General features: G+C 54.0%; 1 non-coding gene across 1 annotated transcript; it reads left to right on the top strand.

Annotated features, from left to right (window-relative positions):
* The first annotated feature begins 4,318 nt into the window (after positions 1-4,318).
* On the top strand, positions 4,319-4,409 carry LOC134366274 (small nucleolar RNA SNORA12). Its single transcript, XR_010022265.1, has one exon. It is a non-coding gene; the product is annotated as a small nucleolar RNA SNORA12 (small nucleolar RNA).
* The last annotated feature ends 1,885 nt before the right edge of the window (positions 4,410-6,294 follow it).

The following is a 6,294-nucleotide window of genomic DNA, read 5'->3' as shown; positions in this document are numbered from 1 at the left end:
CCCCGGGCCGGGGCCGCGATCCTCGCGCTGGGGCCGGACAGCCGCCGCCCCGAGGGGTCTCGCCCACGCCGAGCTCCGTCCCTGAGGCCCCCGCCCCTGTTGCGCCCGGAGCTCAGCCACAGATGTCCAGCCACAATTCTCGGTTGGCCGCAGACTCGTACAAGAATTGCGTTTGGACAATCAGTGGCGAAGCCCCTGAGTTCAGGGCCCCGGTCTGCGGGGTTCCGCTTCGCCCTTTAAACGCGCCGGACCCGGAGATCTCCCGAGCTGCGCTTCGGACCACCTCGCAGATGCTCTGCAGGCGCGGCCCATCCCGCGGTAAGGTGGACGAGGTGGCACGCGGACCCGACCCTGCGCGGGGATCCCCATTGCCCCTGGTGTGTTTCCTTCGATCGCGGCCCGGGGTCTCTGCGACGCCCCAGGTCGGGGGAATCTTCTCTGTCGGGCCCGGGGAACCCCGATTCCCCACTCCCCGCCCCCAGCCTGGGCTCGCCGGGAATCCGGAGAGCAGGGTCCCGAGGCCGGGTCGCGTTTCCGAGCCCGGGGTCCGGGCTGCTGGACTCGTGGGTCCCCCGCCCCCGCCCAGCCCCGCGCACGCACCGGCTCGGGCGCTCTCCGCTTCCCTGTGGCTGAGTCGCGGCCAGGGCGCCGGCGGTAGCGGTGGCGGCGGTGGCCCGGGCGGCGGGGAGCGTTGGAATGCGCCGCCGGGTCACCTGCAGCGCCCGGGGAGCCGGACTGGGAGCCGGCGGGCTGGCGAGGCGCAGGGCTGAACCCGAGCGGGCGCCTCTGGCGGCTCGGGGCCGGGGCGGGCTTTTAGTGGGCCGCTCCAACAATACGGGCCTGGCGCGGAGAAAGGGGCTCGGCTGCAATTGGTACTGGATTTGAATAACGCCACGGGGCCATCAATGGTCATTGTGTCGGCGGGTAATGAATCTCCGCTGTCTCTCGGGCTGGCCAGGCAGCTGCAACCTGCGCTCAGGCAGCTCTTAAAGACATAGCGTGCCCCTCCCTGGGGGCCGCCCCCGCTCTGCACCGGCCGGACCCCTCGCCCGTCCACCCCCATTCGGCGCCCTCTACTCCCGATGCCCCGCCTGCTCCCTCGGCCTGATCCCTTTGCCCAATGCCTCCTCCCTCCTCTTGGACCAGACACCATCATCTCTGCCCTGCCCTCCCGTGGACCTGACTCAGGCCCCTGGTCTTGGCTGAGCTCCCCCAAAAGTGCCCAGGGGACCCCAGAGTCACTTAAGGCCCAAACCTTGCCTCTCAGCTGCATCTAAACCTAAGGCCTCTGGAGACCTCCTTCCTTAAGCTGCTGCCCAGGGACGTCTAGCTGGAGGGTGAGGGAGAACACTCTGGAGGTCAGAGGGTCACCCCCTTAGAAGGGTATGCTGAAGGATAAGTGAGGAGGGGTTGCAGCCCCAATCCCAGGCTTAGGATGCCACCTTCAGAGACCACAGCCCCCCTAAGGATCTGGAAACTGCCTCCTCCCCCTACCAAGGACAAGAGCTTGATTCCCAGGCTCCTGCAGGCTCGTGAATACCTAGGCTCTAGCAGCAGGGGTGGAGGGTTGGGGGAGCAGGTGGGTGTATGAGGGGTGTGGAATCTATTAATGCTGTCTTGCTATTGTCTCCCACTGGACAGCCCACCCCTCCAGGAGCTCTGTCCAACGTCTGATGCACTCCCCCACTCCCAGCCAGGTCTGGCACAGAGAAAGTTCTCTCAGTCTACTGCAGGAATACATACCCAGTTTTGCACCCCCAGAGTTCAGCCTATTTTCCCAATGAATATCACACCCTAGAGGGGGGAATGTGTGGCCATTCTTCCTGTACATGCTGCCTTCCATCCACCCCAAGGTTCCCCAAGCACTCCAAGCACCCCTGCCTCTGCCCTTGCACCTGCTGCCCTGTCCCGAAATGCTGTCCTGTCCTCCCTATCTGTGGGTAGCCTTGCCACATGCCCAGGAGAATTGTGACTATCGATTTGTCTGATTCTCCTCACTAGGACAGGAAATGGGTGCTACTGATCTTTGTGCCTCCAGGGTCTAAAACAGTGCCATCCCCCAACCAATCATTAATTGTCTGTGGGTGGTTGCGGGCATGCCCCATGATTTAGAAATGAACCACGTAGACTTCTTGGAGTTTCTCACAAACGCTGAAAAAATGTGGCTTCTGGGGAGTAATACTTGAAGCCTGGGTTTGAAAGAGAGTGCCAGCCCTGTTAACAAGATCCCAACTCCTAGGAATGCTCCATTTGATGATGATAACAACCATGAGTAGACATCTTAAGTCCTAAGCATTTAAAGATAGAAGCCTGTTGACAGCAATCCTAGGAAGTAGGTACTATTATCAGTCCCATTTTACAGATGAAGAAATTGAGATTGGTGGCAGTTAAGTCCCTTTTCCCCAGCTGGCAAGTGACGCCAGAGTTCGAACCCACGGCTTTCAAACCCACTGCACACTATGGTTTCCCAGCCTTTACTTAGCAGATACATAGGGGACAGATGGATGTAAATGCACACTCATAAGGGTGGGACAAGCCGTGTCTCCTTATAAATTATAATCCGGTCCCAGCCCCACCCCAGCCTGGCACGACACAACTAAGACAGGCAAAAGTAGTCTCTGCAAGAGCGGAGGACTCCCTGGCTGGGTCCTAGCTACATTCTAGGAGGAGGGCGTTTCCGCCGCCGGGGTATGTCAGAGCTATTTAAAGCCCATCAGTTCTGGGCAGAGAATGGTTAGGTACCCTCACCCTCACCCTCAGAGAGGCAGCGGGGGTGGGGAGGGAGGAGCCAAGAAGGCTCCTGCCTCTAGTCACTGAACAGATATTTAGGGAATGCCTACTGTGTGCTAGGACACATGTCCTCAGCAGAGGACACATGTCCCCAAAGGAGACACAGTGTGCAACAGTGGCTGATCACGGGGTGGGAGGGGGAGCGGGGTGGAGAGGTGCTCTGAGGAGGTGAAGGTGGGCGCTGTCCCAGGCGGTGGGAACAGTGTGCTCTAAAGCTAGCAAGCAAAAAAATACTTGGAAAGTTCTGAGAAGGAAAGAATCGGTGTGGCTGGATCACAGAGAGAAAGCGGAAGTTCCAAATAAAGCTAAGGTCACCCTGCCGAGCCCTGTGGGACATCAGGAGGATTTGTGACTTTATCCTAAACACTGTAGGGATTCTGAAAAGTCTGACAAGTTCAGATTTACATTTTTAAAGTTTGGCTGGGGCCAAAGTATGGAGAATGGGGGCAGGGAGGATAGGGAAAAGTTGGATGACGGGAGACCAATTGGCTACTGTGGTTTGCAGGTGAAAGCTGGTGATGGCAGAGCAAGGTCTGGAACTGTGTTCTTGAAGGTCCGGGTGACCTGCAAGGAGCAGCACTTAGTGAGTTCCTGGTGTATGCAAGTTCCTATGTACATACTGGAGGCTAGGGGAGGAGAAAGATGTACAGTGATGTAGCGCCTCCAGAAGTACCCACCCAGTGGATAAGTGGACAGACCCACAAAGAAAGGAGCAGAGCCGCAGGAAAATACTTTACTGAAATAGTGGCCAAGTGCTCCAGGATTACAGAAGGCAGAGATTCATTCCAACAGGGAGAATAAGGGAAAACTTCTGGAAGAGGCAGCAGTGCCTTGGGCTTCCAGGGCAACTGAATTCCAGTAGGCTGAACCTTAGTTAGCATCTCTGTGAAATGAGGTCATTATACCTATCCCTGTGCCTGTCCTGCCTCCCCACAGGTTGTCGTGCTATTGAGAGGATCCAAACACACTCTGCATTTGCTTGCAGTAATTGAGGTACACACACACACACACACACACACACACACACACACACACACACACACACACACACACACACACACACACACACACACACACACACACACACACACACACACACACACACACACACACACACGTCCGTGTTTGGGCTCCTGCATGCACTCAACTGTTCCTAACATTTGCTCTCTCCCTTGTCCTTGTCCTTTACAAAAAAAAAAAAAACTCTTGGGACGAAGATGGCAAAGTTGTCCACACTACCAGTTAAGTGTGCCCTTCCTTCCCACCAGGACTGATATTTTGCCAAGGATTTGACCAAACCCTATGCCCATCACAAAGGACATGCTCAGTAAACATTTTAGAATGAATGATGAATGAAAGAATGTTTTATTGAAGTAATAATTAAATGAATGGATGGATAGAAAGACAGATGGATGAAAAAACATACTTTGGGACAATTGAGTGAAAGATGAAATGAATAAAGAATTGACAGTGCAATTGAGTGAAAGATGAAATGAATAAAGAATTGACAGTGTGTAACTCTGCCACATATTATAAAATTATACAGGAGCTGGCAAATGCTCGATGACAAAGAAATCTCCCTCAAGCCTTTCCTGCCTCAGAAATTGGCTCCCACATGTGGCAGGAGTAGAAAGAAAGAATGGAAAGAAGTAAGAGTGGGTACATGAATTTAATGAATCAACTGAGGTTCTGGGTGTGGAACTGGAGGCATTGCTGTGGGCAGGACTCATTGAAGGGGGCTAGAAGAGGCTTCTACCATGCTAGGGCCTCAATTCTGTGATTTGAAGTCAGTCCCAGGACCCAGAGCATGGCAGACAGGTGTCCAGGGAACAGCTGTGGCAACAGGCTGGTCATGCTCCACCTCTGTGCCAGGTATGTCCAACCCTGGAATCCCGTCCCCAAGTGTTGCTATCAATCCAGGTTTCACCGTGATCTGGCCAGGCAGCCTGGGACAGAGGAAAGAGCCCAACAATCACTACACAATGTCGCCCTTGCCCAGGCCAGGTCCTTGCCTGCTCTGGGCTCCTATGGCCCCATTTTTACAAAAAGAATTTTCTAAGCGTGTCGGTGCTCTAATGTGGTGACTGGGCTAGTGGCCCACATTTGAAAATGAATCAACAACCTGACACAGTCTAATCTCAGAAGATGCCAAACCCAGGCCACCTGTTCCCACTCAGAGGGGATCGTAAAAACCCCTCCATCCTGCATAGGATGTTTCAGTTTACAAAAAATGTTCCTCTCCATGACGTGGGTGAAGGCAGGACAGGGAGGGCGTACAGTCTAAAGTAGCCACCTCCAGGCCGGCCCCGGGGCTCACTCGGGAGAGTGTGGTGCTGATAACACCAAGGCCACGGGTTTGGATCCCATATAGGAATGGCCGGTTAGCTCACTGGGTGAGCGTGGTGCTGACAATACCAAGTCAAGGGTTAAGATCCCTTTACCAGTCATCTTTTAAAAAACAAAAAGAAAGAAACAAAAAGCAGATTAGTGGTGGCCTAGGGCTAGGGGGAGGGGAAATTGAGGGGGAAATGGGGAGTAATAGCTAATGAGCATGGGATTTCTTTTTAGGGTGATGAAAATGTTGTAAAATTGATTATGTTGGTGGTTGCACAACTCTTTGAACATACTAAAAACCAATGAATTGTACACTTTAAGTGGGCAAATTGTATGGTATGTGAATGACATCTCAATAAAGCTGTTATTAAAAAAAACTGGGGCCCAGGAATCCTACCTCTGCCAGTTACCTGCCGGGCACATGACTTTATGTCTCTGAGCCTCAGTTTTCTAACCAGTATAAAGGGAAAAATAAATATCTCATGGCATTTGTGTGAGGATTAAATGAGATAATAAGTGTTATTATTCCCATTTTATCAAGGAGAAAACTTAGACCGGAGAAGGGAGGTGACCTGGTACAGGTGGCATGGCTAGTGAGTGACAGGTGAGAGACTTGCGCCTGGGTCTCTTGGCACCACCTCTGCTTTGAGCATTGTCTAGACTGGACCAATGTCTGCGCACCCCACTCATGGCCTTCACCACGACCACCACTCCATTACATTTTCTACCTTCTCTTGGGCTCCAAGGCCCTGTCTCCACACTGCCCATGTCCAGAGCAGGGAGGCAGCACCGTCGCACCAGAGTAAGGACGCCCTCGCCCCCAGCCCCCACCCTGCGCCCCTCCTGGGGCCATGATGCTGTCTTGCCTTTGCTTGTAATAAAGAAAATATCTCAGCTACCCTTCCACGGTTGCTTGGCAACCCCAAGAGGGGTTGGGTGGGGGGGAGGGAAGGAGAGGAGGGAAGGGGGAGGACTCTGGAGCCAATCTGGAGACAAAGAGTAGGATTTGGGTGACATGGAGCCTGTTCTTAGTGCTAACCTGGCTTGGCCGGGGTTGGGGGTGGGGGTGGGGGGGCTTCCTCCTAACCCAGAGTCTCACACCAATAAATATGGATTAGGGAAATAGGCAGAGTTTTTCCCACGGGCCTGAAAGGCCACATCTGACCTTTA

The sequence above is a fragment of the Cynocephalus volans genome, chromosome 17 (assembly GCF_027409185.1).
Source record: "Cynocephalus volans isolate mCynVol1 chromosome 17, mCynVol1.pri, whole genome shotgun sequence".
NCBI lineage: Eukaryota > Metazoa > Chordata > Mammalia > Dermoptera > Cynocephalidae > Cynocephalus > Cynocephalus volans.
This window is presented reverse-complemented; position numbering and strand designations above follow the sequence as displayed.